A 22,074-nucleotide genomic window follows, 5' to 3' on the forward strand; every position below is an offset into this window, starting at 1 on the left:
CTGAGCTAACTGGCCACAGATGTTACTAGAAGCAAACACAAAACTGGCAAATGTACCTCAAAGCACAGAACATATTTTGTTTGCATAGCATTTAATTTTTCAAGGAACAGCTTAAGACATAGAGTCACTTGAAGCATGGGTATCATAAAAATGCACCAGTTTCTTTCCACATTGCAAAATAAAAAAAAATGATTAGATAGGACAACAACAAAGATTAATGTATCTAATAATAGTATAAAAATAGACAATTTAGACAAGGAGTAAATGCAATTCTAAGCAAAATCAATCTGATAAATCTAATGCACAATCTTTATTATCCATTTACAGATTGTTGATAAAGATAATCCCAGGATGTAATTCATTATGTGTTAAATTTAGTATGTCTTACCATGGTGTGTAAATAACTTTTAACACAAAAAATATATAATGGGGAATTAGCTTAACATGCCCTTTGGAAATAGAGAATGCTAGCACATTTTGGAATGCAAAGCTTAAGAAAATACAAACTTCAATCCATAGGAAAGCACTTTTTGTTCAGTCTACACTCTGTAATCATACTATAGCTTAATTTACAAATTGTGATGTCATAATCAGACTTAACTCACAAGAGACTTTCATCCTTGGTCTATAAAAAAAGGCAGTCCTCTGTTATAAAGCTTGAAACAATTGTAAGCGGCTGATATGCAAATATGACAATACAGAAAAACTGTCAATTCAATGCTAGGATAACATAAGGGGTGATGCTCCAACTTAAATTGGTCCTAGGCATTTGGGTTTCTAGTATTTATCTTCTCCTTAAAAATAGGTTACTTTTTATATATTATCATTGGTTTTAGACAAATATTCTACATAACACCTATTGCATCCCTGATCTTATTAGAAACTTGAAATCATATATATAAAGTATTGAATTTCTTTTCTTTGCATTTAAAAGATGAGCTCAGTTCAGTAGAAGTATTTGCTCAGTTGAGGGTTCCATGGTGTAATGGTTAACACTCTGGACTTTGAATCCAGTAATCCGAGTTCAAATCTCGGTGGGACCTAATGTTGATTTTTTCTCCTTTTGTTTAAAGCTTCATTTTCATTCAAAGTATGAGTATTGCAAATCTTCATGTACAATTCATAAAAATTCCATCATTTTCAGTGGTGTCCTTTGTCTAAACTCATTTTTAAACTTTTCAAATCAGAAGTATGTCAAATATTTGGAAATAAGAAAAGATGCTATAAGAATGCAGAGATCCATTACTTGTGCTCTGGTGTTTAGAAATTCTCCATTTTAATTTTTTTTACTTCAGTGTGCACTAATGAGAGGGGAGAACGTATCTTCTTCTTCTAGTAACACCTAGTGCCCTCTATGTTTGAGCAGCAATATAATAACTGATTAATTTGCCCTTGCAAATCTTAGGTATGCCATATTGCTCGATTTGAGACAAAAGTCAATGAGCCATGTAGAGAAAAATCTTCATCAACCAAAGGATGACACTCATGCTGGCTTCTGATATGGATTTGAAGAGATTTTGTGATATATGTGTCTATTATATTTTCAAGTATTCATGCTACACCGATGAGTTTATTCCATTCTTGTATATCAAGAAAAGCAAGTAGCCAAAATAGGGATCAAACCCATGACCATGGCATTACAAGCACCATGCTCTAACCAACTGAGTTAACTGGACACAGATGTTACTAGAAGCAAACACAAAACTGGCAAATGTACCTCAAAGCACAGAACATATTTTGTTTGCATAGCATTTAATTTTTCAAGGAACAGCTTAAGCCATAGAGTCACTTGAAGCATGGGTATCATAAAAATGCACCAGTTTCTTTCCACATTGCAAAATAAAAAAAATGATTAGATAGGACAACAACAAAGATTAATGCATCTAATAATAGTATGAAAATAAACAATTTAGACAATGAGTAAATGCAATTCTAAGCAAAATCAATCTGATAAATCTAATGCACAATCTTTCTTATCCATTTACAGATTGTTGATAAAGATAATCCCAGGATGTAATTCATTATGTGTTAAATTTAGTATGTTTTACCAAGTTGTGTATAAATAACTTTTAACACAAAAAATATATAATGGGGAAGTAGCTTAATGTGCCCTTTGGAAATAGAGAATGCTAGCACTTTTTGGAATGCAAAGCTTAAGAAAATACAAACTTCAATCCATAGGAAAGCACTTTTTGTTCAGTCTACACTCTGTAATCAAACTATAGCTTAATTTACAAATTGTGATGTCATAATTAGACTTAACTCTCAAGAGACTTTTATCCTTGGTCTATAAAAAAGGCAGTCCTCTGTTATAAAGCTTGAAACAATTGTAAGTGGATGATAGGCAAATATGACAATACAGAAAAACTGTCAATTCAATGCTAGGATAACATAAGGGGTGATGCTCCAACTGAAATTGGTCCTAGGCATTTGGGTTTCTAGTATTTATCTTCTCCTTAAAAATAGGTTACTTTTTATATATTATCATTGGTTTTAGACAAACATTCTACATAACACCTATTGCATCCCTGAGCTTATTAGAAACTTGAAATCATATATATAAAGTATTGAATTTCTTTTCTTTGCATTTAAAAGATGAGCTCAGTTAAGTGGAAGTCTTTGCTCATTTGAGGGTTCCATGGTGTAATGGTTAGCACTCTGGACTTTGAATCCAATAATCCGAGTTCAAATCTCGGTGGGACCTAATGTTGATTATTTCTCCTTTTGTTTAAAGCTCCATTTTCATTCAAAATATGAGTATTGCAAATCTTCATTTACAATTCATTTAAATTCCATCATTTTCAGTGGTGTCCTTTGTCTAAACTCATTTTTAAACTTTTCAAATCAGAAGTATGTCAAATATTTGGAAATAAGAAAAGATGCAATAAGAATGCAGAGATCCATTACTTGTGCTCTGGTGTTTAGAAATTCTCCATTTTAATTTTTTTACTTCAGTGTGCACTAATGAGAGGGGAGAACGTATCTTCTTCTTCTAGTAACACCTAGTGCCCTCTATGTTTGAGCAGCAATATAATAACTGATTAATTTGCCATTGCAAATCATAGGTATGCCATATTGCTCGATTTGAGACAAAAGTCAATGAGCCATGTAGAGAAAAATCTTCATCAGCCAAAGGATGACACTCATGCTGGCTTCTGATATGGATTTTTAGAGATTTTGTGATATATGTGTCTATTATGTTTTCATGTATTCATGCTACACCGATGAGCTTATTCCATTCTTGTCCATCAAGAAAAGCAAGTAGCCAAAACAGGGATCGAACCCATGACCTTGGCATTACATACTCCACGCTCTAACCAACTGAGCTAACTGGCCACAGATGTTACTAGAAGCAAACACAAAACTGGCAAATGTACCTCAAAGCACAGAACATATTTTGTTTGCATAGCATTTAATTTTTCAAGGAACAGCTTAAGCCATAGAGTCACTTGAAGCATGGGTATCATAAAAATGCACCAGTTTCTTTCCACATTGCAAAATAAAAAAAAATGATTAGATAGGACAACAACAAAGATTAATGCATCTAATAATAGTATAAAAATAGACAATTTAGACAAGGAGTAAATGCAATTCTAAGCAAAATCAATCTGATAAATCTAATGCACAATCTTTATTATCCATTTACAGATTGTTGATAAAGATAATCCCAGGATGTAATTCATTATGTGTTAAATTTAGTATGTCTTACCATGGTGTGTAAATAACTTTTAACACAAAAAATATATAATGAGGAATTAGCTTAACATGCCCTTTGGAAATAGAGAATGCTAGCACTTTTTGGAATGCCAAGCTTAAGAAAATACAAACTTCAATCCATAGGAAAGCACTTTTTGTTCAGTCTACACTCTGTAATCATACTATAGCTTAATTTACAAATTGTGATGTCATAATCAGACTTAACTCACAAGAGACTTTCATCCTTGGTCTATAAAAAAAGGCAGTCCTCTGTTATAAAGCTTGAAACAATTGTAAGCGGCTGATATGCAAATATGACAATACAGAAAAACTGTCAATTCAATGCTAGGATAACATAAGGGGTGATGCTCCAACTGAAATTGGTCCTAGGCATTTGGGTTTCTAGTATTTATCTTCTCCTTAAAAATAGGTTACTTTTTATATATTATCATTGGTTTTAGACAAATATTCTACATAACACCTATTGCATCCCTGAGCTTATTAGAAACTTGAAATCATATATATAAAGTATTGAATTTCTTTTCTTTGCATTTAAAAGATTAGCTCATTTCAGTAGAAGTCTTTGCTCAGTTGAGGGTTCCATGGTGTAATGGTTAGCAATTTGGACTTTGAATCCAGTAATCTGAGTTCAAATCTCGGTGGGACCTAATGTTGATTATTTCTTCTTTTGTTTAAAGCTCCATTTTCATTCAAAGTATGATTGTTGCAAATCTTCATTTACAAAACATATAAATTCCATCATTTTCAGTGGTGTCCTTTGTCTAAACTCATTTTTAAACTTTTCAAATCAGAAGTATGTCAAATATTTGGAAATAAGAAAAGATGCAATAAGAATGCTGAGATCCATTACTTGTGCTCTGGTGTTTATAAATTCTCAATTTTATTTATTTTTTCTTCAGTGTGCACTAATGGGAGGGGAGAACGTATCTTCTTCTAGTAACACCTAGTGCCCTCTATGTTTGAGCAGCAATATAATAACTGATTAATTTGCCCTTGCAAATCTTAGGTATACCATATTGCTCGATTTGAGACAAAAGTCAATGAGCCATGTAGAGAAAAATCTTCATCAGCCAAAGGATGACACTCATGCTGGCTTCTGATATGGATTTGAAGAGATTTTGTGATATATGTGTCCATTAGGTTTTAAGTATTCATGCTACACCGATGAGCTTATTCCATTCTTGTCCATCAAGAAAAGCAAGTAGCCAATACAGGGATCGAACCCATGACCGTGGGATTACGAGCGCCACGCTCTAACCAACTGAGCTAACTGGCCACAGATGTTACTAAAAGCAAACACAAAACTGGCAAATGTACCTCAAAGCACAGAACATATTTTGTTTGCATAGCATTTAATTTTTCAAGGAACAGCTTAAGCCATAGAGTCACTTGAAGCATGGGTATCATAAAAATGCACCAGTTTCTTTCCACATTGCAAAATAAAAAAAAATGATTAGATAGGACAACAACAAAGATTAATGCATCTAATAATAGTATAAAAATAGACAATTTAGACAAGGAGTAAATGCAATTCTAAGCAAAATCAATCTGATAAATCTAATGCACAATCTTTATTATCCATTTACAGATTGTTGATAAAGATAATCCCAGGATGTAATTCATTATGTGTTAAATTTAATATGTTTTACCATGGTGTGTAAATAACTTTTAACACAAAAAATATATAATGGGGAATTAGCTTAACATGCCCTTTGGAAATAGAGAATGCTAGCACATTTTGGAATGCAAAGCTTAAGAAAATACAAACTTCAATCCATAGGAAAGCACTTTTTGTTCAGTCTACACTCTGTAATCATACTATAGCTTAATTTACAAATTGTGATGTCATAATCAGACTTAACTCACAAGAGACTTTCATCCTTGGTCTATAAAAAAAGGCAGTCCTCTGTTATAAAGCTTGAAACAATTGTAAGCGGCTGATATGCAAATATGACAATACAGAAAAACTGTCAATTCAATGCTAGGATAACATAAGGGGTGATGCTCCAACTGAAATTGGTCCTAGGCATTTGGGTTTCTAGTATTTATCTTCTCCTTAAAAATAGGTTACTTTTTATATATTATCATTGGTTTTAGACAAATATTCTACATAACACCTATTGCATCCCTGAGCTTATTAGAAACTTGAAATCATATATATAAAGTATTGAATTTCTTTTTTTTGCATTTAAAAGATGAGCTCATTTCAGTAGAAGTCTTTGCTCAGTTGAGGGTTCCATGGTGTAATGGTTAGCAATTTGGACTTTGAATCCAGTAATCTGAGTTAAAATCTCGGTGGGACCTAATGTTGATTATTTCTTCTTTTGTTTAAAGCTCCATTTTCTTTCAAAGTATGATTGTTGCAAATCTTCATTTACAAAACATATAAATTCCATCATTTTCAGTGGTGTCCTTTGTCTAAACTCATTTTTAAACTTTTCAAATCAGAAGTATGTCAAATATTTGGAAATAAGAAAAGATGCAATAAGAATGCAGAGATCCATTACTTGTGCTCTGGTGTTTAGAAATTCTCCATTTTAATTTTTTTACTTCAGTGTGCACTAATGAGAGGGGAGAACGTATCTTCTTCTTCTAGTAACACCTAGTGCCCTCTATGTTTGAGCAGCAATATAATAACTGATTAATTTGCCATTGCAAATCATAGGTATGCCATATTGCTCGATTTGAGACAAAAGTCAATGAGCCATGTAGAGAAAAATCTTCATCAGCCAAAGGATGACACTCATGCTGGCTTCTGATATGGATTTTTAGAGATTTTGTGATATATGTGTCTATTATGTTTTCATGTATTCATGCTACTCCGATGAGCTTATTCCATTCTTGTCCATCAAGAAAAGCAAGTAGCCAAAACATGGATCGAACCCATGACCTTGGCATTACATACTCCACGCTCTAACCAACTGAGCTAACTGGCCACAGATGTTACTAGAAGCAAACACAAAACTGGCAAATGTACCTCAAAGCACAGAACATATTTTGTTTGCATAGCATTTAATTTTTCAAGGAACAGCTTAAGACATAGAGTCACTTGAAGCATGGGTATCATAAAAATGCACCAGTTTCTTTCCACATTGCAAAATAAAAAAAAATGATTAGATAGGACAACAACAAAGATTAATGCATCTAATAATAGTATAAAAATAGACAATTTAGACAAGGAGTAAATGCAATTCTAAGCAAAATCAATCTGATAAATCTAATGCACAATCTTTATTATCCATTTACAGATTGTTGATAAAGATAATCCCAGGATGTAATTCATTATGTGTTAAATTTAGTATGTCTTACCATGGTGTGTAAATAACTTTTAACACAAAAAATATATAATGGGGAATTAGCTTAACATGCCCTTTGGAAATAGAGAATGCTAGCACATTTTGGAATGCAAAGCTTAAGAAAATACAAACTTCAATCCATAGGAAAGCACTTTTTGTTCAGTCTACACTCTGTAATCATACTATAGCTTAATTTACAAATTGTGATGTCATAATCAGACTTAACTCACAAGAGACTTTCATCCTTGGTCTATAAAAAAAGGCAGTCCTCTGTTATAAAGCTTGAAACAATTGTAAGCGGCTGATATGCAAATATGACAATACAGAAAAACTGTCAATTCAATGCTAGGATAACATAAGGGGTGATGCTCCAACTTAAATTGGTCCTAGGCATTTGGGTTTCTAGTATTTATCTTCTCCTTAAAAATAGGTTACTTTTTATATATTATCATTGGTTTTAGACAAATATTCTACATAACACCTATTGCATCCCTGTTCTTATTAGAAACTTGAAATCATATATATAAAGTATTGAATTTCTTTTCTTTGCATTTAAAAGATGAGCTCAGTTCAGTAGAAGTATTTGTTCAGTTGAGGGTTCCATGGTGTAATGGTTAACACTCTGGACTTTGAATCCAGTAATCCGAGTTCAAATCTCGGTGGGACCTAATGTTGATTATTTCTCCTTTTGTTTAAAGCTTCATTTTCATTCAAAGTATGAGTATTGCAAATCTTCATGTACAATTCATATAAATTCCATCATTTTCAGTGGTGTCCTTTGTCTAAACTCATTTTTAAACTTTTCAAATCAGAAGTATGTCAAATATTTGGAAATAAGAAAAGATGCAATAAGAATGCAGAGATCCATTACTTGTGCTCTGGTGTTTAGAAATTCTCCATTTTAATTTTTTTTACTTCAGTGTGCACTAATGAGAGGGGAGAACGTATCTTCTTCTTCTAGTAACACCTAGTGCCCTCTATGTTTGAGCAGCAATATAATAACTGATTAATTTGCCCTTGCAAATCTTAGGTATGCCATATTGCTCGATTTGAGACAAAAGTCAATGAGCCATGTAGAGAAAAATCTTCATCAACCAAAGGATGACACTCATGCTGGCTTCTGATATGGATTTGAAGAGATTTTGTGATATATGTGTCTATTATATTTTCAAGTATTCATGCTACACCGATGAGCTTATTCCATTCTTGTATATCAAGAAAAGCAAGTAGCCAAAATAGGGATCAAACCCATGACCTTGGCATTACAAGCACCATGCTCTAACCAACTGAGCTAACTGGACACAGATGTTACTAGAAGCAAACACAAAACTGGCAAATGTACCTCAAAGCACAGAACATATTTTGTTTGCATAGCATTTAATTTTTCAAGGAACAGCTTAAGCCATAGAGTCACTTGAAGCATGGGTATCATAAAAATGCACCAGTTTCTTTCCACATTGCAAAATAAAAAAAATGATTAGATAGGACAACAACAAAGATTAATGCATCTAATAATAGTATAAAAATAAACAATTTAGACAAGGAGTAAATGCAATTCTAAGCAAAATCAATCTGATAAATCTAATGCACAATCTTTCTTATCCATTTACAGATTGTTGATAAAGATAATCCCAGGATGTAATTCATTATGTGTTAAATTTAGTATGTTTTACCAAGTTGTGTATAAATAACTTTTAACACAAAAAATATATAATGGGGAAGTAGCTTAATGTGCCCTTTGGAAATAGAGAATGCTAGCACTTTTTGGAATGCAAAGCTTAAGAAAATACAAAATTCAATCCATAGGAAAGCACTTTTTGTTCAGTCTACACTCTGTAATCATACTATAGCTTAATTTACAAATTGTGATGTCATAATCAGACTTAACTCACAAGAGACTTTTATCCTTGGTCTATAAAAAAGGCAGTCCTCTGTTATAAAGCTTGAAACAATAGTAAGTGGATGATAGGCAAATATGACAATACAGAAAAACTGTCAATTCAATGCTAGGATAACATAAGGGGTGATGCTCCAACTGAAATTGGTCCTAGGCATTTGGGTTTCTAGTATTTATCGTCTCCTTAAAAATAGGTTACTTTTTATATATTATCATTGGTTTTAGACAAACATTCTACATAACACCTATTGCATCCCTGAGCTTATTAGAAACTTGAAATCATATATATAAAGTATTGAATTTCTTTTCTTTGCATTTAAAAGATGAGCTCAGTTAAGTGGAATTCTTTGCTCATTTGAGGGTTCCATGGTGTAATGGTTAGCACTCTGGACTTTGAATCCAATAATCCGAGTTCAAATCTCGGTGGGACCTAATGTTGATTATTTCTCCTTTTGTTTAAAGCTCCATTTTCATTCAAAGTATGAGTATTGCAAATCTTCATTTACAATTCATTTAAATTCCATCATTTTCAGTGGTGTCCTTTGTCTAAACTCATTTTTAAACTTTTCAAATCAGAAGTATGTCAAATATTTGGAAATAAGAAAAGATGCAATAAGAATGCAGAGATCCATTACTTGTGCTCTGGTGTTTAGAAATTCTCCATTTTAATTTTTTTACTTCAGTGTGCACTAATGAGAGGGGAGAACGTATCTTCTTCTTCTAGTAACACCTAGTGCCCTCTATGTTTGAGCAGCAATATAATAACTGATTAATTTGCCATTGCAAATCATAGGTATGCCATATTGCTCGATTTGAGACAAAAGTCAATGAGCCATGTAGAGAAAAATCTTCATCAGCCAAAGGATGACACTCATGCTGGCTTCTGATATGGATTTTTAGAGATTTTGTGATATATGTGTCTATTATGTTTTCATGTATTCATGCTACACCGATGAGCTTATTCCATTCTTGTCCATCAAGAAAAGCAAGTAGCCAAAACAGGGATCGAACCCATGACCTTGGCATTACATACTCCACGCTCTAACCAACTGAGCTAACTGGCCACAGATGTTACTAGAAGCAAACACAAAACTGGCAAATGTACCTCAAAGCACAGAACATATTTTGTTTGCATAGCATTTAATTTTTCAAGGAACAGCTTAAGCCATAGAGTCACTTGAAGCATGGGTATCATAAAAATGCACCAGTTTCTTTCCACATTGCAAAATAAAAAAAAATGATTAGATAGGACAACAACAAAGATTAATGCATCTAATAATAGTATAAAAATAGACAATTTAGACAAGGAGTAAATGCAATTCTAAGCAAAATCAATCTGATAAATCTAATGCACAATCTTTATTATCCATTTACAGATTGTTGATAAAGATAATCCCAGGATGTAATTCATTATGTGTTAAATTTAGTATGTCTTACCATGGTGTGTAAATAACTTTTAACACAAAAAATATATAATGAGGAATTAGCTTAACATGCCCTTTGGAAATAGAGAATGCTAGCACTTTTTGGAATGCCAAGCTTAAGAAAATACAAACTTCAATCCATAGGAAAGCACTTTTTGTTCAGTCTACACTCTGTAATCATACTATAGCTTAATTTACAAATTGTGATGTCATAATCAGACTTAACTCACAAGAGACTTTCATCCTTGGTCTATAAAAAAAGGCAGTCCTCTGTTATAAAGCTTGAAACAATTGTAAGCGGCTGATATGCAAATATGACAATACAGAAAAACTGTCAATTCAATGCTAGGATAACATAAGGGGTGATGCTCCAACTGAAATTGGTCCTAGGCATTTGGGTTTCTAGTATTTATCTTCTCCTTAAAAATAGGTTACTTTTTATATATTATCATTGGTTTTAGACAAATATTCTACATAACACCTATTGCATCCCTGAGCTTATTAGAAACTTGAAATCATATATATAAAGTATTGAATTTCTTTTCTTTGCATTTAAAAGATTAGCTCATTTCAGTAGAAGTCTTTGCTCAGTTGAGGGTTCCATGGTGTAATGGTTAGCAATTTGGACTTTGAATCCAGTAATCTGAGTTCAAATCTCGGTGGGACCTAATGTTGATTATTTCTTCTTTTGTTTAAAGCTCCATTTTCATTCAAAGTATGATTGTTGCAAATCTTCATTTACAAAACATATAAATTCCATCATTTTCAGTGGTGTCCTTTGTCTAAACTCATTTTTAAACTTTTCAAATCAGAAGTATGTCAAATATTTGGAAATAAGAAAAGATGCAATAAGAATGCTGAGATCCATTACTTGTGCTCTGGTGTTTATAAATTCTCAATTTTATTTATTTTTTCTTCAGTGTGCACTAATGGGAGGGGAGAACGTATCTTCTTCTAGTAACACCTAGTGCCCTCTATGTTTGAGCAGCAATATAATAACTGATTAATTTGCCCTTGCAAATCTTAGGTATACCATATTGCTCGATTTGAGACAAAAGTCAATGAGCCATGTAGAGAAAAATCTTCATCAGCCAAAGGATGACACTCATGCTGGCTTCTGATATGGATTTGAAGAGATTTTGTGATATATGTGTCCATTAGGTTTTCAAGTATTCATGCTACACCGATGAGCTTATTCCATTCTTGTCCATCAAGAAAAGCAAGTAGCCAATACAGGGATCGAACCCATGACCGTGGGATTACGAGCGCCACGCTCTAACCAACTGAGCTAACTGGCCACAGATGTTACTAAAAGCAAACACAAAACTGGCAAATGTACCTCAAAGCACAGAACATATTTTGTTTGCATAGCATTCAATTTTTCAAGGAACAGCTTAAGCCATAGAGTCACTTGAAGCATGGGTATCATAAAAATGCACCAGTTTCTTTCCACATTGCAAAATAAAAAAAAATGATTAGATAGGACAACAACAAAGATTAATGCATCTAATAATAGTATAAAAATAGACAATTTAGACAAGCAGTAAATGCAATTCTAAGCAAAATCAATCTGATAAATCTAATGCACAATCTTTATTATCCATTTACAGATTGTTGATAAAGATAATCCCAGGATGTAATTCATTATGTGTTAAATTTAATATGTCTTACCATGGTGTGTAAATAACTTTTAACACAAAAAATATATAATGGGGAATTAGCTTAACATGCCCTTTGGAAATAGAGAATGCTAGCACATTTTGGAATGCAAAGCTTAAGAAAATACAAACTTCAATCCATAGGAAAGCACTTTTTGTTCAGTCTACACTCTGTAATCATACTATAGCTTAATTTACAAATTGTGATGTCATAATCAGACTTAACTCACAAGAGACTTTCATCCTTGGTCTATAAAAAAAAGGCAGTCCTCTGTTATAAAGCTTGAAACAATTGTAAGCGGCTGATATGCAAATATGACAATACAGAAAAACTGTCAATTCAATGCTAGGATAACATAAGGGGTGATGCTCCAACTTAAATTGGTCCTAGGCATTTGGGTTTCTAGTATTTATCTTCTCCTTAAAAATAGGTTACTTTTTATATATTATCATTGGTTTTAGACAAATATTCTACATAACACCTATTGCATCCCTGATCTTATTAGAAACTTGAAATCATATATATAAAGTATTGAATTTCTTTTCTTTGCATTTAAAAGATGAGCTCAGTTCAGTAGAAGTATTTGCTCAGTTGAGGGTTCCATGGTGTAATGGTTAACACTCTGGACTTTGAATCCAGTAATCCGAGTTCAAATCTCGGTGGGACCTAATGTTGATTATTTCTCCTTTTGTTTAAAGCTTCATTTTCATTCAAAGTATGAGTATTGCAAATCTTCATGTACAATTCATATAAATTCCATCATTTTCAGTGGTGTCCTTTGTCTAAACTCATTTTTAAACTTTTCAAATCAGAAGTATGTCAAATATTTGGAAATAAGAAAAGATGCAATAAGAATGCAGAGATCCATTACTTGTGCTCTGGTGTTTAGAAATTCTCCATTTTAATTTTTTTTACTTCAGTGTGCACTAATGAGAGGGGAGAACGTATCTTCTTCTTCTAGTAACACCTAGTGCCCTCTATGTTTCAGCAGCAATATAATAACTGATTAATTTGCCCTTGCAAATCTTAGGTATGCCATATTGCTCGATTTGAGACAAAAGTCAATGAGCCATGTAGAGAAAAATCTTCATCAACCAAAGGATGACACTCATGCTGGCTTCTGATATGGATTTGAAGAGATTTTGTGATATATGTGTCTATTATATTTTCAAGTATTCATGCTACACCGATGAGCTTATTCCATTCTTGTATATCAAGAAAAGCAAGTAGCCAAAATAGGGATCAAACCCATGACCATGGCATTACAAGCACCATGCTCTAACCAACTGAGCTAACTGGACACAGATGTTACTAGAAGCAAACACAAAACTGGCATATGTACCTCAAAGCACAGAACATATTTTGTTTGCATAGCATTTAATTTTTCAAGGAACAGCTTAAGCCATAGAGTCACTTGAAGCATGGGTATCATAAAAATGCACCAGTTTCTTTCCACATTGCAAAATAAAAAAAATGATTAGATAGGACAACAACAAAGATTAATGCATCTAATAATAGTATAACAATAAACAATTTAGACAAGGAGTAAATGCAATTCTAAGCAAAATCAATCTGATAAATCTAATGCACAATCTTTCTTATCCATTTACAGATTGTTGATAAAGATAATCCCAGGATGTAATTCATTATGTGTTAAATTTAGTATGTTTTACCAAGTTGTGTATAAATAACTTTTAACACAAAAAATATATAATGGGGAAGTAGCTTAATGTGCCCTTTGGAAATAGAGAATGCTAGCACTTTTTGGAATGCAAAGCTTAAGAAAATACAAACTTCAATCCATAGGAAAGCACTTTTTGTTCAGTCTACACTCTGTAATCAAACTATAGCTTAATTTACAAATTGTGATGTCATAATCAGACTTAACTCACAAGAGACTTTTATCCTTGGTCTATAAAAAAGGCAGTCCTCTGTTATAAAGCTTGAAACAATTGTAAGTGGATGATAGGCAAATATGACAATACATAAAAACTGTCAATTCAATGCTAGGATAACATAAGGGGTGATGCTCCAACTGAAATTGGTCCTAGGCATTTGGGTTTCTAGTATTTATCTTCTCCTTAAAAATAGGTTACTTTTTATATATTATCATTGGTTTTAGACAAACATTCTACATAACACCTATTGCATCCCTGAGCTTATTAGAAACTTGAAATCATATATATAAAGTATTGAATTTCTTTTCTTTGCATTTAAAAGATGAGCTCAGTTAAGTGGAATTCTTTGCTCATTTGAGGGTTCCATGGTGTAATGGTTAGCACTCTGGACTTTGAATCCAATAATCCGAGTTCAAATCTCGGTGGGACCTAATGTTGATTATTTCTCCTTTTGTTTAAAGCTCCATTTTCATTCAAAGTATGAGTATTGCAAATCTTCATTTACAATTCATTTAAATTCCATCATTTTCAGTGGTGTCCTTTGTCTAAACTCATTTTTAAACTTTTCAAATCAGAAGTATGTCAAATATTTGGAAATAAGAAAAGATGCAATAAGAATGCAGAGATCCATTACTTGTGCTCTGGTGTTTAGAAATTCTCCATTTTAATTTTTTTACTTCAGTGTGCACTAATGAGAGGGGAGAACGTATCTTCTTCTTCTAGTAACACCTAGTGCCCTCTATGTTTGAGCAGCAATATAATAACTGATTAATTTGCCATTGCAAATCTTAGGTATGCCATATTGCTCGATTTGAGACAAAAGTCAATGAGCCATGTAGAGAAAAATCTTCATCAGCCAAAGGATGACACTCATGCTGGCTTCTGATATGGATTTTTAGAGATTTTGTGATATATGTGTCTATTATGTTTTCATGTATTCATGCTACACCGATGAGCTTATTCCATTCTTGTCCATCAAGAAAAGCAAGTAGCCAAAACAAGGATCGAACCCATGACCTTGGCATTACATACTCCACGCTCTAACCAACTGAGCTAACTGGCCACAGATGTTACTAGAAGCAAACACAAAACTGGCAAATGTACCTCAAAGCACAGAACATATTTTGTTTGCATAGCATTTAATTTTTCAAGGAACAGCTTAAGCCATAGAGTCACTTGAAGCATGGGTATCATAAAAATGCACCAGTTTCTTTCCACATTGCAAAATAAAAAAAAATGATTAGATAGGACAACAACAAAGATTAATGCATCTAATAATAGTATAAAAATAGACAATTTAGACAAGGAGTAAATGCAATTCTAAGCAAAATCAATCTGATAAATCTAATGCACAATCTTTATTATCCATTTACAGATTGTTGATAAAGATAATCCCAGGATGTAATTCATTATGTGTTAAATTTAGTATGTCTTACCATGGTGTGTAAATAACTTTTAACACAAAAAATATATAATAAGGAATTAGCTTAACATGCCCTTTGGAAATAGAGAATGCTAGCACTTTTTGGAATGCCAAGCTTAAGAAAATACAAACTTCAATCCATAGGAAAGCACTTTTTGTTCAGTCTACACTCTGTAATCATACTATAGCTTAATTTACAAATTGTGATGTCATAATCAGACTTAACTCACAAGAGACTTTCATCCTTGGTCTATAAAAAAAGGCAGTCCTCTGTTATAAAGCTTGAAACAATTGTAAGCGGCTGATGTGCAAATATGACAATACAGAAAAACTGTCAATTCAATGCTAGGATAACATAAGGGGTGATGCTCCAACTGAAATTGGTCCTAGGCATTTGGGTTTCTAGTATTTATCTTCTCCTTAAAAATAGGTTACTTTTTATATATTATCATTGGTTTTAGACAAATATTCTACATAACACCTATTGCATCCCTGAGCTTATTAGAAACTTGAAATCATATATATAAAGTATTGAATTTCTTTTCTTTGCATTTAAAAGAAAGGCTCATTTCAGTAGAAGTCTTTGCTCAGTTGAGGGTTCCATGGTGTAATGGTTAGCAATTTGGACTTTGAATCCAGTAATCCGAGTTCAAATCTCGGTGGGACCTAATGTTGATTATTTCTTCTTTTGTTTAAAGCTCCATTTTCATTCAAAGTATGATTGTTGCAAATCTTCATTTACAAAACATATAAATTCCATCATTTTCAGTGGTGTCCTTTGTCTAAACTCATTTTTAAACTTTTCAAATCAGAAGTATGTCAAATATTTGGAAATAAGAAAAGATGCAATAAGAATGCTGAGATCCATTACTTGTGCTCTGGTGTTTATAAATTCTCAATTTTATTTATTTTTTCTTCAGTGTGCACTAATGGGAGGGGAGAACGTATCTTCTTCTAGTAACACCTAGTGCCCTCTATGTTTGAGCAGCAATATAATAACTGATTAATTTGCCCTTGCAAATCTTAGGTATACCATATTGCTCGATTTGAGACAAAAGTCAATGAGCCATGTAGAGAAAAATCTTCATCAGCCAAAGGATGACACTCATGCTAGCTTCTGATATGGATTTGAAGAGATTTTGTGATATATGTGTCCATTAGGTTTTAAGTATTCATGCTACACCGATGAGCTTATTCCATTCTTGTCCATCAAGAAAAGCAAGTAGCCAATACAGGGATCGAACCCATGACCGTGGGATTACGAGCGCCACGCTCTAACCAACTGAGCTAACTGGCCACAGATGTTACTAAAAGCAAACACAAAACTGGCAAATGTACCTCAAAGCACAGAACATATTTTGTTTGCATAGCATTTAATTTTTCAAGGAACAGCTTAAGCCATAGAGTCACTTGAAGCATGGGTATCATAAAAATGCACCAGTTTCTTTCCACATTGCAAAATAAAAAAAAATGATTAGATAGGACAACAACAAAGATTAATGCATCTAATAATAGTATAAAAATAGACAATTTAGACAAGGAGTAAATGCAATTCTAAGCAAAATCAATCTGATAAATCTAATGCACAATCTTTATTATCCATTTACAGATTGTTGATAAAGATAATCCCAGGATGTAATTCATTATGTGTTAAATTTAATATGTTTTACCATGGTGTGTAAATAACTTTTAACACAAAAAATATATAATGGGGAATTAGCTTAACATGCCCTTTGGAAATAGAGAATGCTAGCACATTTTGGAATGCAAAGCTTAAGAAAATACAAACTTCAATCCATAGGAAAGCACTTTTTGTTCAGTCTACACTCTGTAATCATACTATAGCTTAATTTACAAATTGTGATGTCATAATCAGACTTAACTCACAAGAGACTTTCATCCTTGGTCTATAAAAAAAGGCAGTCCTCTGTTATAAAGCTTGAAACAATTGTAAGCGGCTGATATGCAAATATGACAATACAGAAAAACTGTCAATTCAATGCTAGGATAACATAAGGGGTGATGCTCCAACTGAAATTGGTCCTAGGCATTTGGGTTTCTAGTATTTATCTTCTCCTTAAAAATAGGTTACTTTTTATATATTATCATTGGTTTTAGACAAATATTCTACATAACACCTATTGCATCCCTGAGCTTATTAGAAACTTGAAATCATATATATAAAGTATTGAATTTCTTTTTTTTGCATTTAAAAGATGAGCTCATTTCAGTAGAAGTCTTTGCTCAGTTGAGGGTTCCATGGTGTAATGGTTAGCAATTTGGACTTTGAATCCAGTAATCTGAGTTAAAATATCGGTGGGACCTAATGTTGATTATTTCTTCTTTTGTTTAAAGCTCCATTTTCATTCAAAGTATGATTGTTGCAAATCTTCATTTACAAAACATATAAATTCCATCATTTTCAGTGGTGTCCTTTGTCTAAACTCATTTTTAAACTTTTCAAATCAGAAGTATGTCAAATATTTGGAAATAAGAAAAGATGCAATAAGAATGCAGAGATCCATTACTTGTGCTCTGGTGTTTAGAAATTCTCCATTTTAATTTTTTTACTTCAGTGTGCACTAATGAGAGGGGAGAACGTATCTTCTTCTTCTAGTAACACCTAGTGCCCTCCATGTTTGAGCAGCAATATAATAACTGATTAATTTGCCATTGCAAATCATAGGTATGCCATATTGCTCGATTTGAGACAAAAGTCAATGAGCCATGTAGAGAAAAATCTTCATCAGCCAAAGGATGACACTCATGCTGGCTTCTGATATGGATTTTTAGAGATTTTGTGATATATGTGTCTATTATGTTTTCATGTATTCATGCTACACCGATGAGCTTATTCCATTCTTGTCCATCAAGAAAAGCAAGTAGCCAAAACATGGATCGAACCCATGACCTTGGCATTACATACTCCACGCTCTAACCAACTGAGCTAACTGGCCACAGATGTTACTAGAAGCAAACACAAAACTGGCAAATGTACCTCAAAGCACAGAACATATTTTGTTTGCATAGCATTTAATTTTTCAAGGAACAGCTTAAGACATAGAGTCACTTGAAGCATGGGTATCATAAAAATGCACCAGTTTCTTTCCACATTGCAAAATAAAAAAAAATGATTAGATAGGACAACAACAAAGATTAATGTATCTAATAATAGTATAAAAATAGACAATTTAGACAAGGAGTAAATGCAATTCTAAGCAAAATCAATCTGATAAATCTAATGCACAATCTTTATTATCCATTTACAGATTGTTGATAAAGATAATCCCAGGATGTAATTCATTATGTGTTAAATTTAGTATGTCTTACCATGGTGTGTAAATAACTTTTAACACAAAAAATATATAATGGGGAATTAGCTTAACATGCCCTTTGGAAATAGAGAATGCTAGCACATTTTGGAATGCAAAGCTTAAGAAAATACAAACTTCAATCCATAGGAAAGCACTTTTTGTTCAGTCTACACTCTGTAATCATACTATAGCTTAATTTACAAATTGTGATGTCATAATCAGACTTAACTCACAAGAGACTTTCATCCTTGGTCTATAAAAAAAGGCAGTCCTCTGTTATAAAGCTTGAAACAATTGTAAGCGGCTGATATGCAAATATGACAATACAGAAAAACTGTCAATTCAATGCTAGGATAACATAAGGGGTGATGCTCCAACTTAAATTGGTCCTAGGCATTTGGGTTTCTAGTATTTATCTTCTCCTTAAAAATAGGTTACTTTTTATATATTATCATTGGTTTTAGACAAATATTCTACATAACACCTATTGCATCCCTGATCTTATTAGAAACTTGAAATCATATATATAAAGTATTGAATTTCTTTTCTTTGCATTTAAAAGATGAGCTCAGTTCAGTAGAAGTATTTGCTCAGTTGAGGGTTCCATGGTGTAATGGTTAACACTCTGGACTTTGAATCCAGTAATCCGAGTTCAAATCTCGGTGGGACCTAATGTTGATTTTTTCTCCTTTTGTTTAAAGCTTCATTTTCATTCAAAGTATGAGTATTGCAAATCTTCATGTACAATTCATAAAAATTCCATCATTTTCAGTGGTGTCCTTTGTCTAAACTCATTTTTAAACTTTTCAAATCAGAAGTATGTCAAATATTTGGAAATAAGAAAAGATGCTATAAGAATGCAGAGATCCATTACTTGTGCTCTGGTGTTTAGAAATTCTCCATTTTAATTTTTTTTACTTCAGTGTGCACTAATGAGAGGGGAGAACGTATCTTCTTCTTCTAGTAACACCTAGTGCCCTCTATGTTTGAGCAGCAATATAATAACTGATTAATTTGCCCTTGCAAATCTTAGGTATGCCATATTGCTCGATTTGAGACAAAAGTCAATGAGCCATGTAGAGAAAAATCTTCATCAACCAAAGGATGACACTCATGCTGGCTTCTGATATGGATTTGAAGAGATTTTGTGATATATGTGTCTATTATATTTTCAAGTATTCATGCTACACCGATGAGTTTATTCCATTCTTGTATATCAAGAAAAGCAAGTAGCCAAAATAGGGATCAAACCCATGACCATGGCATTACAAGCACCATGCTCTAACCAACTGAGTTAACTGGACACAGATGTTACTAGAAGCAAACACAAAACTGGCAAATGTACCTCAAAGCACAGAACATATTTTGTTTGCATAGCATTTAATTTTTCAAGGAACAGCTTAAGCCATAGAGTCACTTGAAGCATGGGTATCATAAAAATGCACCAGTTTCTTTCCACATTGCAAAATAAAAAAAATGATTAGATAGGACAACAACAAAGATTAATGCATCTAATAATAGTATGAAAATAAACAATTTAGACAATGAGTAAATGCAATTCTAAGCAAAATCAATCTGATAAATCTAATGCACAATCTTTCTTATCCATTTACAGATTGTTGATAAAGATAATCCCAGGATGTAATTCATTATGTGTTAAATTTAGTATGTTTTACCAAGTTGTGTATAAATAACTTTTAACACAAAAAATATATAATGGGGAAGTAGCTTAATGTGCCCTTTGGAAATAGAGAATGCTAGCACTTTTTGGAATGCAAAGCTTAAGAAAATACAAACTTCAATCCATAGGAAAGCACTTTTTGTTCAGTCTACACTCTGTAATCAAACTATAGCTTAATTTACAAATTGTGATGTCATAATTAGACTTAACTCTCAAGAGACTTTTATCCTTGGTCTATAAAAAAGGCAGTCCTCTGTTATAAAGCTTGAAACAATTGTAAGTGGATGATAGGCAAATATGACAATACAGAAAAACTGTCAATTCAATGCTAGGATAACATAAGGGGTGATGCTCCAACTGAAATTGGTCCTAGGCATTTGGGTTTCTAGTATTTATCTTCTCCTTAAAAATAGGTTACTTTTTATATATTATCATTGGTTTTAGACAAACATTCTACATAACACCTATTGCATCCCTGAGCTTATTAGAAACTTGAAATCATATATATAAAGTATTGAATTTCTTTTCTTTGCATTTAAAAGATGAGCTCAGTTAAGTGGAAGTCTTTGCTCATTTGAGGGTTCCATGGTGTAATGGTTAGCACTCTGGACTTTGAATCCAATAATCCGAGTTCAAATCTCGGTGGGACCTAATGTTGATTATTTCTCCTTTTGTTTAAAGCTCCATTTTCATTCAAAATATGAGTATTGCAAATCTTCATTTACAATTCATTTAAATTCCATCATTTTCAGTGGTGTCCTTTGTCTAAACTCATTTTTAAACTTTTCAAATCAGAAGTATGTCAAATATTTGGAAATAAGAAAAGATGCAATAAGAATGCAGAGATCCATTACTTGTGCTCTGGTGTTTAGAAATTCTCCATTTTAATTTTTTTACTTCAGTGTGCACTAATGAGAGGGGAGAACGTATCTTCTTCTTCTAGTAACACCTAGTGCCCTCTATGTTTGAGCAGCAATATAATAACTGATTAATTTGCCATTGCAAATCATAGGTATGCCATATTGCTCGATTTGAGACAAAAGTCAATGAGCCATGTAGAGAAAAATCTTCATCAGCCAAAGGATGACACTCATGCTGGCTTCTGATATGGATTTTTAGAGATTTTGTGATATATGTGTCTATTATGTTTTCATGTATTCATGCTACACCGATGAGCTTATTCCATTCTTGTCCATCAAGAAAAGCAAGTAGCCAAAACAGGGATCGAACCCATGACCTTGGCATTACATACTCCACGCTCTAACCAACTGAGCTAACTGGCCACAGATGTTACTAGAAGCAAACACAAAACTGGCAAATGTACCTCAAAGCACAGAACATATTTTGTTTGCATAGCATTTAATTTTTCAAGGAACAGCTTAAGCCATAGAGTCACTTGAAGCATGGGTATCATAAAAATGCACCAGTTTCTTTCCACATTGCAAAATAAAAAAAAATGATTAGATAGGACAACAACAAAGATTAATGCATCTAATAATAGTATAAAAATAGACAATTTAGACAAGGAGTAAATGCAATTCTAAGCAAAATCAATCTGATAAATCTAATGCACAATCTTTATTATCCATTTACAGATTGTTGATAAAGATAATCCCAGGATGTAATTCATTATGTGTTAAATTTAGTATGTCTTACCATGGTGTGTAAATAACTTTTAACACAAAAAATATATAATGAGGAATTAGCTTAACATGCCCTTTGGAAATAGAGAATGCTAGCACTTTTTGGAATGCCAAGCTTAAGA

At 32.7% G+C, this 22,074-nt stretch overlaps 14 non-coding genes across 14 annotated transcripts; 11 read left to right on the top strand and 3 right to left on the bottom strand.

Annotated features, from left to right (window-relative positions):
- The first annotated feature begins 971 nt into the window (after positions 1-971).
- Positions 972-1,043, top strand: TRNAQ-UUG (transfer RNA glutamine (anticodon UUG)). The gene has a single exon. It is a non-coding gene; the product is annotated as a tRNA-Gln (tRNA).
- Positions 1,044-2,632: 1,589 nt separating this feature from the next.
- TRNAQ-UUG (transfer RNA glutamine (anticodon UUG)) lies at positions 2,633-2,704 on the top strand. Its single transcript has one exon. It is a non-coding gene; the product is annotated as a tRNA-Gln (tRNA).
- A 1,588-nt stretch (positions 2,705-4,292) lies between these two features.
- TRNAQ-UUG (transfer RNA glutamine (anticodon UUG)) lies at positions 4,293-4,364 on the top strand. Its single transcript has one exon. It is a non-coding gene; the product is annotated as a tRNA-Gln (tRNA).
- A 555-nt stretch (positions 4,365-4,919) lies between these two features.
- Positions 4,920-4,993, bottom strand: TRNAT-CGU (transfer RNA threonine (anticodon CGU)). The gene has a single exon. It is a non-coding gene; the product is annotated as a tRNA-Thr (tRNA).
- A 2,616-nt stretch (positions 4,994-7,609) lies between these two features.
- TRNAQ-UUG (transfer RNA glutamine (anticodon UUG)) lies at positions 7,610-7,681 on the top strand. Its single transcript has one exon. It is a non-coding gene; the product is annotated as a tRNA-Gln (tRNA).
- A 1,589-nt stretch (positions 7,682-9,270) lies between these two features.
- Positions 9,271-9,342, top strand: TRNAQ-UUG (transfer RNA glutamine (anticodon UUG)). The gene has a single exon. It is a non-coding gene; the product is annotated as a tRNA-Gln (tRNA).
- A 1,588-nt stretch (positions 9,343-10,930) lies between these two features.
- TRNAQ-UUG (transfer RNA glutamine (anticodon UUG)) lies at positions 10,931-11,002 on the top strand. The gene has a single exon. It is a non-coding gene; the product is annotated as a tRNA-Gln (tRNA).
- A 556-nt stretch (positions 11,003-11,558) lies between these two features.
- On the bottom strand, positions 11,559-11,632 carry TRNAT-CGU (transfer RNA threonine (anticodon CGU)). The gene has a single exon. It is a non-coding gene; the product is annotated as a tRNA-Thr (tRNA).
- Positions 11,633-12,589: 957 nt separating this feature from the next.
- On the top strand, positions 12,590-12,661 carry TRNAQ-UUG (transfer RNA glutamine (anticodon UUG)). The gene has a single exon. It is a non-coding gene; the product is annotated as a tRNA-Gln (tRNA).
- A 1,589-nt stretch (positions 12,662-14,250) lies between these two features.
- Positions 14,251-14,322, top strand: TRNAQ-UUG (transfer RNA glutamine (anticodon UUG)). The gene has a single exon. It is a non-coding gene; the product is annotated as a tRNA-Gln (tRNA).
- Positions 14,323-15,910: 1,588 nt separating this feature from the next.
- Positions 15,911-15,982, top strand: TRNAQ-UUG (transfer RNA glutamine (anticodon UUG)). Its single transcript has one exon. It is a non-coding gene; the product is annotated as a tRNA-Gln (tRNA).
- A 555-nt stretch (positions 15,983-16,537) lies between these two features.
- On the bottom strand, positions 16,538-16,611 carry TRNAT-CGU (transfer RNA threonine (anticodon CGU)). The gene has a single exon. It is a non-coding gene; the product is annotated as a tRNA-Thr (tRNA).
- A 2,616-nt stretch (positions 16,612-19,227) lies between these two features.
- On the top strand, positions 19,228-19,299 carry TRNAQ-UUG (transfer RNA glutamine (anticodon UUG)). Its single transcript has one exon. It is a non-coding gene; the product is annotated as a tRNA-Gln (tRNA).
- Positions 19,300-20,888: 1,589 nt separating this feature from the next.
- TRNAQ-UUG (transfer RNA glutamine (anticodon UUG)) lies at positions 20,889-20,960 on the top strand. The gene has a single exon. It is a non-coding gene; the product is annotated as a tRNA-Gln (tRNA).
- Positions 20,961-22,074: the final 1,114 nt, after the last annotated feature.

The sequence above is a fragment of the Pseudophryne corroboree genome, chromosome 11 (genome assembly GCF_028390025.1).
Source record: "Pseudophryne corroboree isolate aPseCor3 chromosome 11, aPseCor3.hap2, whole genome shotgun sequence".
Classification (NCBI taxonomy): domain Eukaryota; kingdom Metazoa; phylum Chordata; class Amphibia; order Anura; family Myobatrachidae; genus Pseudophryne; species Pseudophryne corroboree.